Raw genomic sequence first — 16,203 nt, forward strand, 5'->3', positions numbered from 1 at the left:
AAAGAACACCAGCAAAGGTAACAACATAGGTAAATATAAAAGAAAGTATAAATATAATTTTGCTTGTAACACTTTTTTTCCTATTTGATTTAAAAAACAACTACATTAAACAATAATTATAAAGTTATATTGATTGGCTTATAATGTATAAAGATACAATTTCTGTAACAATAATAGCATAGAGTAGAGAAGAGGGAATGGAGGTATATGGGGGCAAAGTTTTTGTATACTATTCAAATTAAGTTGTGATAATATGAATTAGATTGTTATAAGAGTAGATGCTGATTTTAATCCCAAGAGCAACTATTAAGAAAATAATTCAAGGGGCCAGCCGAATGGCCTAGTGGTTAAGTTCGGTACTCTCTGCTTCAGCAGCCTTGGTTCAGTTCCCAGGCACAGACTTACACCACTCACCAGGGGTCGTGCTGTGGCAGTGACCTGCATACAAAATAGAGGAAGATTGGCACAAACATTAGCTCAGGGCGAATCTTCCTCAAGCAAAAAGAGGAAGATTGGCAACAGACGTTAGCTCAGGGCGAAACTTCCTCAGCAAGAAAAAAGAACTCAAGTTGCATAAAAAGAAGTGACAAGAAAATTAAAATGGTACATCACAAAATATCTAACAGAAAAAAAGAAATAGATGAATAAAGGAACAAAAAAGACATAAGACATACAGAAAAAAAAGTAGCATAATGGCAGATGTAAATCCTATCTTATCAGTAATTACATTAAATATAAATGATTAAACTTTCTAATCAAAAGGTAGACATCAAAATAATGAATGAAAAAAATAATTCAATTAGAAGCAATATACTTTAGATTCAAATATATAAATCATTTGAAAATGGAAGAAGAGAAAAGGATTCACCATGTAAACAGTACCTAGAGGAGAATTGGAGTGCCTGTATAATGCACAAAATAAACTTTAAGACAAAAATTGTTACTATAAAGAATGACATTTTATACTGATAAACGTCTCAGTCCATCAGGAAGGCATAATAATTCGAGAAATGTATGCACCAAACAACACAGCCCCAAAACACAAAAAGCAAAAACTGATTTAATTGAAGGGAGAAATAGACAATTCAACAATAGCTGGAGATTTCACTATGCCCCTTTCAATACTTGATAGAACGACTACACAGAAGAGGAATAAAGTTGCAGGACTCAATTTCAAAACTTACTACAAAGCTACTATAATCAAGACAGTATGGTACTGACAGAAGGATAGACATATAAAGAAATTAAATAAATTCAGAGACCAGAAGTAAACTCTCACATTTATGGTCAGGTGATTTTTGGCCAGAATGCCAAAACTATTCATTGGGAAAAGAAATGTTTTTTCAACAGACAGTGCTGAGACAACTGGATATCCACGTTCAGGATATCCTTCCTACCTTACACTATATAAAATACTAACTCAAAATGAATCAACCAGCCAAATGTAATGGTTAATAATATAAAACTCTTAGAAGAAAATAGAACAAAACATCGGTGTAGATCTTCATGACCTTAGATGAGGCAATGGTTTCTGAAACATGATAGCAAAAGCACAAACAACAAAAGGAGAAATAGATAAATTAAACTTTTTCAAAATTCAGGTGCTTCAAAAGTCACTTACAAGAAAGAGAAAATATAACCCATAGAATGGGAGAAAATATTGCAAACCACGTATCTGATAAGGGAATTGAATCCAGACTGAAAACCACTTACAACTCAACCATAAAAAGAGAAATATTCCAATTTTTCAAATGAGCAAATAACTGAACAGACATTTTCCACAGGGAAAATATACAAATGACCAATAAGCACATGAAAATGTGATCAACATCAGTCACTAGGCGACTGCAAATTAAAACTACAATGAGATACCACATCATAGCCACTAGGATGGATATAATCAAAAATATAGAAAGCTGCAGGTGTTGGAATGGGTGTAGAGAAATTGCAACCTTCCTACATTACTGGTAGGAATATAAAATGGTGCAGCTGCTTTGGAAAACATTTTGTCAGTTCCTCAAAAAGTTCACTATAGTCGTGCATCACTTGATGGGGAGGCATTCCGAGAAGTGCATCATTAGATGATTCCGTCATTGTGCAAACATCATAAAGTGCACTTACACAAGCCTAGATAAGTACAAGCTGCTACACACCCAGGCTCTATGGCACTGATCCTATGGAACCACTGTCATATATGTGGTCTGTCATTGACTTAAATGTCATTAGGCAGCACATAACTGTGTGGAGTTGCCATATGACCCAGGAATTCCACTCCTAGATAGATATAGATATATATATATATATATAAAATTGAAACTTATACCCACACAAAAACTTGTACACAAATGTTCAGAGCCACTTCATTCATAATAGCCAAAAATTGAAATAACTCAAATGTCCATCAAGTGAAGAATAGATAAACCAAACCTGGCATACCTATACAATGGATTATTAATAAGCTATAGAAAGGAATAAAGTGCTGAAATATGCTACAACATGAATGAACCTTGAAAATGTCATGCTGAGTTAGTGAACCAGACACAAAAGGCCACATGGTGTATGATTCGTTGTATATGAAGTACCTGGAACAGGCAAATCCATTGAGTAACTAGAGTTTGAACCCAGAAAGTCTGTTAAGAGGAAGAAAAGGATATTTGCTGAACCACATCAGCCCATGAGTGTTGGAGGTAGGCAAAGATGCCCATGCCTGCACCAGTGGACACTGTAATTTTAAAAAGCAGTGATGCTATTTATTAGACAGGTCAGCTGTTAGAAATGCTCCTGGACTATTCATGTGACATTCTGGAAAACGCAAAACTATAGGTACAGAAAGCAGATCCCTAGTTGTCAGCTTGCGGGAGGGTGGAAGAAAAATTGCCTAGGAAGGGAGGGGCACAAGGGAACTTTCTCAGGTGATGGAAATGTTCTGTGTCTTGATCATAGTCATGGTTATCTGATGGAATGCATTTGTCATAACTCATAGAAGTAGACACTAAAAAGGGATATTACTATATGCAAATTATACCTCAATAAACCTGATGTAAAAAAAAATTGAACTGCTGACATCCTAGGCCCACACGTGGGTTAGAGACAGAGCTGTAAGGTGTGAGCCAGGTTAGCCGTTGAATGTGATAATCCACGTCTGAGAGCACAGGACTCGGGGCCGTGCCTACATCCTCCCAGGAAACACACCAGTGCCTGTCCTCCCATCCGAATGGAGGCCTTCATTACCGTACGCTGGAGCTCTGACCTGAAAGTCCACCCTCTTAGATTCTATTTCCCAGCAAAGTATGTAATAAACCTTATCAAGAACTATTTCTTTTAACAGCTTTTCACTTCAAGAGAAGAAAACTAAAGACAGGTATATTAATAGCCCCATTCTTCAGCATGAGGTGTCACATTGGTGCCTCATGAGGTTAGAGAGTCGTGAGCATGAAAGTACACACAGAAAGCTTCATCTCTGTTCAGTCAGGGCTGCCAGTTCACAGTCTATCCAGGAGGCTAGGAAGGGGTGTGCTGGTCATCAGACCTTCCCACAGGTAGGGGTTTTTGATGGAGAGGATACAAGAATGAGAACAAAGATCCTAGCTAGGGGCCCTGGACCTGTGACTGTCCAGGAGTCCCCTAGAGAGATCTGTCTGCAGACACGGTGGGAGGAGAGTCAATCTAGTCTGCATCTTCCCTCCAGCAAAATGCAAAGGCCCCCTGTGAACCCGTGGATCAAATCTGGGCAACGAAACAAGAACAAAAAGGGCAGACAACTGAAACAGGCAGGTTGTCACCAATTCATGGGTAAGTACATTTCCAGATCAGATTTTTTAACTATTATTTTAGCAAACACCATTGCACTTATTATGTGCCTGTCATCATTCTATGCATTTTACAATTTATCAAGGCTTAATCTATTGAAAGTAATCTACTGAATATAATACTTATGGAGTAGTTATTATTACTATCTCCGTACTAAAAATGTGGAAACTGAGGCACATGGAGTACAGGTAAGTTTCCCAGATCATAATGCTTGCATGTGGCAAAGCCGGGCATTGAATCCAGTCAGTCTGTATTCAGCATCCTGCTCTTAACTACATGCTGCCTTTCTGTGTTTACATTAAAATGTTTCAAATATGTATATGTACATAACAGATATAGGTATATAGTGATCAAAATTGATAGATGGAAATATGTAGATGGATGAATGCATAAACACATGCATGGATAGATAGATGAGTGCGTAGATGTACAGATGGAGGAAGAGAGAGAAGGAAGGAGGAAGAAAGGATGGATGGAGAGAAGGAGAGAGAAGGAAGAAGGAAGGGGTAGGGAGGAATAAATGGACAGATAGAGGAAGGGAAGGAATGAGAAGGAAAGAAGGAGGGAGGGACTGAGGGATGGATGGATAGGTGGTAGGACTGAGGAAAGGAGGATGGATAGATGGAAAGATGATTGTATGAGTTAAATATTTACTTTTTGGGTATCTTTTGGCTTCAGAGTGTGAAGACAGAAGGATAGTGCAACAAATAAAAAACACGAGACTGTAGATTTGCAACAACTAACACATAGTAGCCACTTAAAACTTTAGACATATTATTCTTAATCCAATCTCAATAATTTTGAGGCCAGAGAATTAAGTCGTTTTATTAATCCACATTTTGGAGCAGGAGGAAGAGGAGGAGATGAGGAAGAGGAGAAGAAGAAAGAGGAGGAGGAGGAAGAGGATGGGAAAGAGGAGAAGGAGATGCCAACTAAAAGAATTGCTTCCATAGATTCCAACAAACAATCCGTGCATCGTGTCAAAAGGATGACCTATGGACATGAAAGGAGTATTGAAATATTATTAAAGTGAAGACATGGATCCAGGGTCAGAGAGGAAATGGCTGAGCCAGGGGAGAGAAGAGTGGACCTCACGGCTCAGCTTCAGCTTCTGGAGCTCCAGCTGCTATCAAGAGAGCCCCTCACTCCTACAAGAGCCCCACATCCCTACAGAACTGTGTGTGTGGAGGAAAGTAGGGACGGAGGGCGTGTTGTGGGTGTGGAAAAGGAGTAGATTAACCCTCAACTAGCCAGCATTTTCAGATCACCAAAGGGTTACAGAAGCTGACTTTCAAATATGGATGGACACCCCGGAACAGTAACACCTATTTGACATTAAGCTGTAATTTTAATACACCTTAAGTTGTAGTTATATAAAGTCATTTTATATGCAAAGAAAGCAGAACCCACAGTATTTCATTTTAATAAGAAATCATGCTATCCTTGATAAACTTAAGTGCATTAGTCTTATTGCTTCAGCTGCTAAAAATAATTTTAACTTTTAAGACTGTTCCTCTCTGTCTTTCAGAGACTCTGAGAGAGAAGGTTTTCTACACTTCAACCAAAAAACATGATTATAGTAGAAATTATGCATAATATTAAACTACACGTGCTGTATAAATTAGCTTTGCTGTGTAACAAACCACCCCAAAATTTAGTAAAACAACCATTACTTAGCTTGTGACTCTCTGAGTTAGCTGGGTGGTTCTTCTGGTCCATACAGGCTTGGCCAGCCTCAACTAGGCTAGCTCAGGCTGTCATCAGCTTGCGGGCTGGCGGACAGAAGCCAGGGTGGCCTTAGATGGTCACATGCCTGGCACACTGTTGGCTAGGACAACAGGGGTGACTGGCCTGTATGTCTCTCATCATCCAACAAACCAGCCCAGGCTTCTTCAAAGGGCAGCAGTCGAAGAATTCCAAGAGCAGCAAGGCAATAAGCACTTTTCAAGCCTCTGCCCGCATCACACTAGGTAATATTCCATTGGCCAAATCGGGTCACGTGGCCAACCCAGACTCAAGGGATGGAGGAATAAACTCTGCCTCGTGACAAGAGGAGCTGCAAAGTCACACTGTAATGGCAAGGAAGCACAGAGGAGAATCTGTCGCCATTTTTGTAAACTGCCACACATACTAGTGATATGATATATATTATTTATACATATAGATTCACAGATTAAGATACAATATTGAGTAAGTCCCACTATTCCCCATTCCAATGGATTTAAACAGTTTTGGAGTTTTGGCACCCATCGAGATCTGCTAAACTCTCTACACCTTCTCTTTTAAAGATGCATAAGTATATTAGGAATTTTTTCCCTTGAACCCAGAATTTAAAAATTGAGGGACATGGTACAAAATAACTGATCTGTACTTCTCAAGATGTCAAGGTCAAAAGATAGAAAGAAAAACTAAGAAACTGTTCCAGATTAAAGGAGACTAAAGAGACATGTCAACAAAATGCAGCGCAGGATCCTGGATGGCAGTCTGCATCTGGAAGGAAAAAATAGCTATAAAGGATTCTCTGGTAGGCTGAATAATGGCCCCAAAGATGTCTACATTCTAATCCCAGAACGTGTGAATATGTTACCTCGTGTGGCAAAAGAGAGTTTACAGGTGTGATTAAGTTAAGGATCTTGAGATGTGGAGATTCTCCTGGATTACCTGGATGGGTCCGAACTATAATCACAAGGGTCCTTGTAAGAAGGCGAAAGAAGGTCAAAGGTGGAGAAAGCCACGTGATGATGGAAGCAAGAGGGTGACGTGATATGAGGACACCCACAGGAGCCAAGGAATGCAGGCAGCCTCTAGAAGCTGGAAAAGGCAAGGAAATGAAATCTCCCCTGAAGCCTCCAGAAGGAACAAAATCCTGCCAACATCTTGATTTTAGACTTCCAACCTCTAGAACGGTAACAGAATAAATCTGTGTCGTTTTAAACCATTAAGTTTGTGGTAATTTATTACAGCCCCAATAGGAGACTAATACAGCTATTGGCAGCAGCTGGCAAAATATGTAACAAGTTGTGGATGAGATCATTGTACCAATATCAAGTTTTCTGATTTTGATAACAATACTGTATCTATGTAAGAGAACGCCCTTGTTTTTAGGAGCTTCACTCTGAAGTCATTAGAAGTAAACACAGTCTCCAACTCACTCTCCAGTGGTTTAGGGGGGGAATTGTGTGTATATACACATGCACATCTATATAGAGATAACATTTATAGATATATAATAAACATATATTTACATGAGATGTAAATATGTTTGTTTCAGACATTGTAGATACGTATTCATTTACATCTCATACATAAAATACATGAATATGTAAATCCATATTTATTGAGAGAGAATAAGAAAGCAAATGAAGCAGAATGTAAACAATGGGTGAATCTGAGCAACGTGAACAGTGGAAGTTCCTTTTATTCTTGCCATTCTTATGAAAGTTTGAATTGTGTAAAAAAAAGTTACACACAAAAATAATTTTACAACTTTGGGAAACCAGAAAAAGAGAATCCAGGATTTATGAAGGCCATTCTGAGCCTAACTTCAGATCTCAGGCCTTTGTGCAGTACCCAGAAGTGAAAAGCAAGAACACGTTGAAACAATGGTATTTCTGCACATGCTCCAGTTGCTCAGAAGGAAGGAGACCACTGTTCCTAGATGGGATGGTTTTGCGGGTATTCTTCAGTATTTATTCCTGGAATGCCTCAAGCCTCCATTCACGCACGTTTGCAGCTCCTTCAACAAACTGCAGCCCAAATGTACTTTCCAAATCCACTTGTCAGAGAGTAGGACAGGGCTTGCTTGCACCCTCCCCAGGCCCCATCCGTCACCTGTCTCTACCTGGATGCTCTTGAGGGTTTCCCCTGGCTGAGGCGATGAGTATCGGCCAAGACCCATGGGCTTCGGAAGTACCCACTGTGATAGTCCAGAGTGCGGAAGATGGGAAGAAAACTGCCAGTGCGGTTGTCAGGGTGGAGCTGGGACGCATGGGCTGTGACGGAAGAAGGGGAGGGGAGGGGCCCAGGGATATGGCAGGGCACTTTGGGAACCTGGAGGTGGCTGTGGATGTCTGGGAGGAGGGATTTGTGGGGTGGGCACCAGAGAAGAGCAGGCGTGCGAGCGCCTGTGCAGGGAGGGGTCTCCGCCCAAGTCCTCACCCCAACAAACTTGCTGGGTTTTATTTGTGATTTTTTTCTTCTCTAAATTTTGAACTTCTTGAGAGGAAGTGACAGTCTTACACTTTCTTTGTACATCTCACAGAACCTAACAGGACGTACAGTATCAGCAAATGTTTGTGTGTGAAATTATAAACCCGACAGATCATGAAGCATAAAAAATATGCAATTTCTTAAAATTCACATCAAGAAAAAAATTGTCAATGTTGCACTGTGGGAACTTAACATCATGTCCTGCTCAGTACTCAGAATAACAAGAAAACAAACTATGCCTCTGAGAGCTTTGTAATAAATGTGACTTTTTCCCTGGTTATAGTTTTGTTTTAATTTCAGAATTTATGAATTCCAATCAAGTGAGAGAAACACTTTTTAGTTTCCAGGCATAATCGTTACCTTTATGTTTTCAAATCTTAGCTTTTTACATGTATGCCATATTTTTTCACATCCTTGTAGCTTCCTTTTCCTCAATACTGAATACTGTATTTCATAACTATGGACAATTATTCTAAATTGGTTGTTACCCATAGCAAGGATAAAGCAAGAGCAGAAATGAAATAAAAGCTTATTAGAAATTAAGTAAATCTTTTTAAAAGTTTTTACCCTCAAGCTATAGAGATTTTCTGTTTTTTCTATACATTCTGAGATAACCTCCTGCTAGACTTCTCAGCACATTCGGAAACTCTCAGCTCAAGACAGAGGGAGCTGGCACGCCAGTGTCTGAGGGGGCCCCTTGGGTCCGGCTTTTCCAGAAGTCCTTACGTGACAACGGCCTGATTCCATCCTTCTCCCCAGAGTGGTTCTTGTTCATCACAGCATCCTGACCAAGAGCACACTTCTCAGCGCCTGGCCTCCCATCGTGCTGTTCTTATTTAAGTGATTTCCCCTTCCATCTCAATCCACGTGACTCTATCCGGTCCTGCAGCCTCAGTCCCATTGGCTTCCCACGGCTCTCCCGTCCACGGCCCAGCTTGCCAAGGCTCCTTCTGCTTGGAGCACAGATGGCTGGTTCTCCCAAAGGGCGTCCCAGAACGTGTATGGCCCTGTGTTCTGCTCCAGCTATTCACGAACCTCAGACTTTCCTCTCACTTTATCTAATCGCCGGTTACGGTGGGGTCTGTCTTCCCTGAGGCTTTGGGACCTCTGCTGCCCCCTGTTCTCGCCTGTGAGTGCCGGGAACGATGCTCTGTCTCGTGGAGGTGAGAGGGCCCTCAGCCAGGCACACGGGGACCGTCTCTATGCACAGGAATGGAGAGCTGCCTGCTCTGCCTTCATTCTCCACCAGCCCAGACCGGGGGCGTCTGCTGTGCAATCGGCCCTCAGCTGGTGAGTCCACCTGGCAAGGAGCCTCCTCTACAAGTCAGTCTCTGGGTTAGGAAAGCTCCTAAAGTGGCGTCTGCAGTAGAGGAGGAAGAACGCCCCTTGCCCAGCAGGTCTGTGCGCCTGGTAGCCCTGCACACAGGACAGAAGCTGCTCTTTCCATTTTCTAAGATATGAAAAGAATTAAGATTTGTTATGGCAAATGAAACCACTCAAGCTTGTATATATAAAAACAAATGTCTCCGGCAGGCAGCCCATTGCCCCCAGACCCTGTCCTGAGTCAAGGCACGCAGGGCCCAGGCATCCCTCTCTGTCTATTGTTCTTTAATGTGACAAAGTACACGTAACATAAAATTTACCATTTCAATCATTTTTAAGTACACAGTTCAGTAGAACTAAGCACATTCACGTTGTTGTGCCCAGCACCACCAACCATCTCCAGAATGCTTTCATCTTCCCAAACTGAAACTCGGTTCTGTTTAAGCAATAACTCCCCATTCCTCCTCCCCCAGCCCCTGGCATCCACCACTCCACTCTCCGTCTCTGTGAATCCGACTTCTCTAGGTCCTTCATAGAGGTGGAATCACACGGCATTTGGCCTTTTGTGACTGGCTTGTTTCACTCTGCATAATGTCCTCAAGGTACATCCATGTTGCAGCATGTGTCAGAATTTCCTTCCTGGCTGCCTGGTGGCGCAGCGGTTAAGTGGGTGCGTTCCACTTTGGTGGCCCGTGGTTCTCCGGTTCAGATCCCGGGTGCGGACACGGCACCGCTTGGCAAAAGCCATGCTGTGGTAGGTGTGCCATGTATAAAGTAGAGGAAGATGGGCACGGATGTTAGCTCAGGGCCAGTCTTCCTCAGCAAAAAGAGGAGGACTGGCAGCAGTTAGCTCACGGCTAGTCTTCCTCAAAAAAAAAATAATAATTTCCTTCCTTTTTAAGGCTGAACAATAATCCATCATATGTATATACCACATTTTGTTTATCCATTCATCTGTCAATAGACATTTGAGTTGTTTTCATATTTTGGCTGCTGGGAATAATGCTCCTATGAACGCTTGTGTACAAATATCTGTTAAGTTCCTGCTTTCACTTCTTTTGTGTATATACTCAGAAGTGGCATTGTTGAATCATGTGGCAATTCTGTTTCATTTTTTAAGGAACTGGCATAATGTTTTCCACAGCAACTGCCCCGTATTATATTCCCACCAGCAGTGCACAAGGGCTCCAATTTCTCTACATCCTTGCCAACACTTACTATTTTCTGATTTTTTTATAATAGCTATCCTAATGGGTATGAAGTGGTATTTCACTGTTTTTTAATTCCCATCTCACTAATAATTAGCAATGTTGAACATCTTTTCATGTGCTTATTGGTCGTTTGTATATCTCTTGTGAAGAAATGTCTATTCAAGTCCTTGGACCATTTTTAATTGGGTTGTTTTTGTTATGTTGAATTGTAGGAGTTCTTTATATATCCTGGATATTAATCACTTATTAGATATATGATCTGCAAATATTTCTCCCATTCTGTGTGTTTTCTTTTCATTCTGTTGATAGCGTCTTTTGATACATAAAAGTTTTCAATTTTAATGAAGTACAATTTATTTATGCTTTCTTTTGTTGCCTGTGCTTGATATTAATATAAGGAAATCACTGCCAAATATAATGTCATGAAGTTTTTCTCTACTTTTTTCTAAGAGTTTTATAGTTTTAGCTCTTAGATTTAGGTCTTTGAGTTAAATTTTTAGTTAATTTTTGTTTGTGGTATAAGGCAAGGGTCTAATTTCATTCTTTTGAAGTAAATGTGGATATCCAGTTTTCCCAACACCTTTTGTTCAAAGGACTATCCTTTCCCCATTGAATGATCTTTGCACCTTTGTGGAAAATCATTTGACCATTTATATGAGGGTTTATCTCTCTAGTCTATCCCATTGGTCTACGTGTCTGTCTTTATGCCAGTACTACACTGTTTTAATTATTGAAGTTTTTTAGTAAGTTTTGAAATTTAGTAAGTTTCCATGGTATGGATTCCTAGGCGTGCAATTTCAGGGTCACTGATTTTTTATAAGTTAAAAGACACTGGAAAACACCTGAACAATCGTGTCTCCACCAGCTGCAAATGCGGGCTTCCTTTCCCCACATCTCCCCAGCAGTGGATTCCATCACAACTTGAACAGCAAATAAATCAATAGAAATTTTGATATGAAGCTTTAGAAAAGTAATAAGAAATCCCATAAATTTTTCCCAACATGGTTTTCCCTCACTAAGAGACAGAGATGATGCTTTTACGCTTCTCCTGTTAGCTCCTAAGATCCTGCAGAATATGATCCATCCCCCTGTGCCTTTCTAAGACCAAATGGACAGTCTGTAGACATAGAATTTGGTTTTACTGCCCAGTGGCATCCCTGGGGAAATTACATGCCATGGTGTAGTGATGGTCCCTTCAGAGGTCGTTGGGGGCTTTGATAACATCAGGAGCTCCTAAATGCCACCCAACCAAAGGAGACCCTTTGGAGGCAAGGTTTCCAGGCTAGACTAGGAGACATGTACCAGCTCTGTTATCCTCAGCAGGTATTAGTCCTTGGCTACAAGACCAATGCTTTCATTCAATGGCTCATTCAGTTAGTAAATAATTATTGAACTCTCCTCAGGCAGTGTGGCATTTGGAGACTTGACAGCATAGGAAGGAATGCTGTGAGTGCCCCCTCCCCTCCTCATGGTGGATATTAACCATCAAGGGTATGGCAGGCAGCCTGGGCATCCTTCTGCCTGACCTTTGAACTCCCTTCTCCCACTGTCCCCCTCACCACACCCAGGTCCTCTCTCCTGAGATAGTCGCCCCTCTCCCCCCAAGTACCCCAACTGTCACTGCAGGTTGACACTGACCATGTCCCAGGGAGAGACCACCAGGGCCACACCTGGGGTCAGAGTCAGACTTATTACCTGCTCCAGCTCAGGAGACCAAGGCCATGGAGAGCCCCGCACATTACAGTAAGAGGGCGCCTGGAGGAGCTTGTGATGGGGTCCAGGCTGGTGATCTGGGGAGCCAGGAAGCCGGAGTTTGTCTGGATTGGATGCTCTCTGATAGGGGGTAATGATGATTGGGAATTTGAGGCAAAAATGATCGTTTATAATTTGGGTAGATTTGGAGACATCAAGACATTACCCACTATGAAGTTCACATTCAAATTGCTACCCACAAAGCTTTCTTTGCATATTTCTATTATACTCAGACCAGCTTAGTAGAACTTTATTGAGTCTTTATTGAGTCTTACAGTGCAGTTTATCTAAAACAAAAAGAACAAGTTATGCAAAATGTCAGGTAACAACACACGGCTGCCCCACAATTCCTGCACATGTTCTTGGGTGGGTGGGCTCCAATATTTAACATCCTGTGTCTATTCATTTACTTCACACATGTGCTTTTTCTCAGACTACCTCAGTAGATAATTTACACATCTCCAAATCTACAGCCTCTTACTTCCTATTCTGTTCTTTCCAGACTTTATTCTGTCCCCCTTAAAACCATGTCCTGGGCACAGCCCCGTGGCAGAGTGGTTAAGTTCATGTGCTCTGCTTTGGTGGCCCAGGGTTTTGTTGGTTCAGATCCTGGGCACAGACACGGCACCGCTCATCAGGCCACGTTGAGGCAGCGGCCCACATGCCACAACTAGAAGGACCCACAAGTAAAGTATACAACTAGGTACTAGGGGGGTTGGGGGAGAAAAACCAGGAAAAAAAAAAAGATTGGCAACCATTGTCAGCTCAGGTGCCAATCTTTAAAAAATAAATAAATTAATTAAAAAACATGTCCTGGGTTTCTAAAGCAAATCCTTTACACAGGGAGGAAGTGAGTTTCAGACTCAGTGGCTCAAAGACCGGCCACTGTTGCATTTATTAACCATTCTGGGGAGAAAATTACCAAGAATAATAAGTGATTATGGGCACATTTCGACCCCCTCCCTGCTGTTGTAGAAAAGGCACCTAGTGTTGATAAGGCTTCAATTGTTCAGTATAGACATCCAGGTAGGATGTTTCCAGAAAGATCTGAAGCCAAACACAACCTTTATAGTCATAGTCAGTGGGAATCCTCTCCAAGCTTATCAGATAAAAAATTAAAAGTGCCTAAGACAGATGTCTTTTGTCTCATCCTATATATATGTCTGCGTGTGTGTCTGCATGTGTATATATACATCTTCCAAACATATCTTAAATATTTGATGCTCCTATTAAATGATATGGCTGCATGTTTTCCTACTATGGAAAACAGACAAATGACTATTTTTTCTTAAGTTCTTGAAAAGTTTTATTGCCATAAAGAGTCATATAAATCAGCCATTCATTTTTCTATCTAATGTCAGAGAGAATGCCCTCATACCAATTGTACTAAAACTAAAATCAATGATTTTGAAATGTGATCCTCAAAATTTACTTTATAATCAATAATAACACAGAAAAAAATTTTTTAGTTACTTTTGAATACTTTTTACAGCTAACTCACCCTGGCATTTCACTAGAAAGCTATGTGGTTCAAGTCAAAGACTCCTGGAGTAGTTTTAATATTGAGAACTTTTGATGGAACACCTGACTTGAAATATTCCCTGATCATAACTGTTTCAGGCATGCTTTAGGTCTGTGAATTAAATCTCATTTGTTCATATGATAAAGATGCCAGACTAAAAAGAATTCTCAGGGCAAGCTGGTGGTAAAGTGATTAAGTTCAGCGTGTTCCACTTCAGTCGCCTGGGTTTGTGGGTTTGGATCCTGGGTGTGGACCTACACCACTTGTCAAGCCATGCTGTGGCAGCAACACACATATAAAATAGAGGAAGATTAGCACAGCTGTTAGCTCAGAGCCAATCTTCCTCAAGCAAAAAGAGGAAAATTGGCAACAGATGTCAGTTCAGGGCCAATGATCCTCACCAAAAAAAAAACATTCTCATCTTGCATAAAGGATTTCTCTGAGTCTGCCTGTGCAGAAATGAGAGAACAGTTGCTCAGAAGAGTTTTAGTTGGTCTCTTCATTGTCCACAAAAAGAGCACAGGCCCAGCAGTGACATGTTTCACCTTAACAGGCACGGTGCTCTTCCTGCAGCCCAGAGCCCTACCATCTGGCAGGTGAAGAGGCCGGGCTCACAGGTGAAGACCTACAGCGTGTTATGCAAGGGTGCTGGTGAAAGGAAGTGGAGGGGAATATCTTCAGGAGAAGAGTCAGGTGGTCTTAACATTAGAGGTTGTCTTATAGCCCCTTGGTACCTCCCTGGGAGCAGGCAGCAGGCTTCTGGGAAAGCACGCAGACACCTGCAGGTGTCAGACATCCACAAGAGGCTGACAGGGAGGGCATGTGGGCAATGGTGGTGGGTGGTGGCCAGGGTCTCCCCTGTCCATAGCTGTCACACCACTGTGGGGTGAAGTGTAGACACTCCCTATGGCAGCACAGGCAGTGATGGGGATCCCTCCTCAAGCCAGATTAATGCTAAAGTTGTGGAGCATAATACATTGTGTAGATGTGTTCATTGTGAAGATGAGGAAAATCCCTGTATTTGTCAGTCCCCTGATTGTTGGGTTGATTCTACCATCTAGACTTACACGTCCCATGACAGAGCTGGACTCACAGTTCAGATTCCCTAAGTATTGTTAAAATTAAGAAAGGAAACTTCAACTGAAATTGGAGTAGGGACGGCCTGTAGAGGGAGCTCTCATGCCCTACCGCTTGTCATCAATGACCCCCAACAAGAAGAAGCATCTGTCACTGACCCCAACAGGAAGAGCCGTACCTCGCACTCCCCAACAGGAAGTGCGACTACTTCACTGCTCCAGCAGGAGGGATAGAGACTTTCTTCTTGCCCAGCAACACGTCCAGCCAACAGAAGCACTGCAGCTCAGCCAATGAGAAGCCGTTGTCACCCGAACTTCTATTTTCCTCCAGTGAACTTTCATTTATCCTTGCTATGGCTTCCTTTCCTTGTCCCACCCTCTTCGCTATGAAAGCCTTCCATGCTGTAAGCCCTCGGAGAGCCTCTCTGCTTGCCAGATGAGATGCTGCCTGATTCATAGCTTGTTTGATAAAGCCAATTAGATCTTCGAATCTTCTCAGCTGAATTTCATTTTTAACAGGTTGGTAGCAGTGACAGAATCAAAGCAAACTTCCAAGATATTCAGGGACAACGAAAAACACAAGCGTGGCGCCTGTGTCCTCTTCAAGTTCCACCTTTCTCAGCGTTTCCAGGCCCATTAGTGAGCTCCTCTCGATTTGAGCCCTGCTGTCTCTTTGTGTTTGAGCTCCTGATCTAAAGGCTTTCCTTTACAGGGTCTTCATTTCAGACCGCAATTCCCAGGACCTGGTAACATCTGATTACTGTCAATTTTTAAGTGGAAAACCCAAGCCCTTAATTCTGTCCCCAGATTCTGTTTGGACTCAGCCCCCAGATTCCACGCTGGGAAGTGTTGTTGGCAGCTGCAGTTCTCCGTTTTGTCTGGAATCAGTTTGCAGTCCCCATTCCTTTCAGTTTCCTGGTTCAGTCCTTCCTTATCCCCAGTCCAAGCTTCCAGGGGAATTGTTGGTGATGCTCACAGCGCCTTCTTTCGGCCAGGACGTAGTAACATCTCTTGGTTCCTGCTGACACGTTAAGTGCACAGGTTTGTTTGTCTTGTTGTGTGTAGACAAAGGCTAGAGAAATGGGTCCTTTATACCCAAGGAGGAGAACGCAGCACTTCTGCTTATTTTATGCGTAAGAACTATTCTTCCGCAAGCTGTAGCTATCTGAAAAAATGTCAAAATTTTCCTAAAATTGTCTGAGAATTACAATGGCCATTATGAGGAATGTTCCAGTTAGAACAAACCGTTCATTTAACAAATACACTAGAGAGCAAAAGATCCCAAATTGGACAGAGATAA

Source organism: Equus asinus, chromosome 15 (assembly GCF_041296235.1).
Source record: "Equus asinus isolate D_3611 breed Donkey chromosome 15, EquAss-T2T_v2, whole genome shotgun sequence".
Taxonomy (NCBI): domain Eukaryota; kingdom Metazoa; phylum Chordata; class Mammalia; order Perissodactyla; family Equidae; genus Equus; species Equus asinus.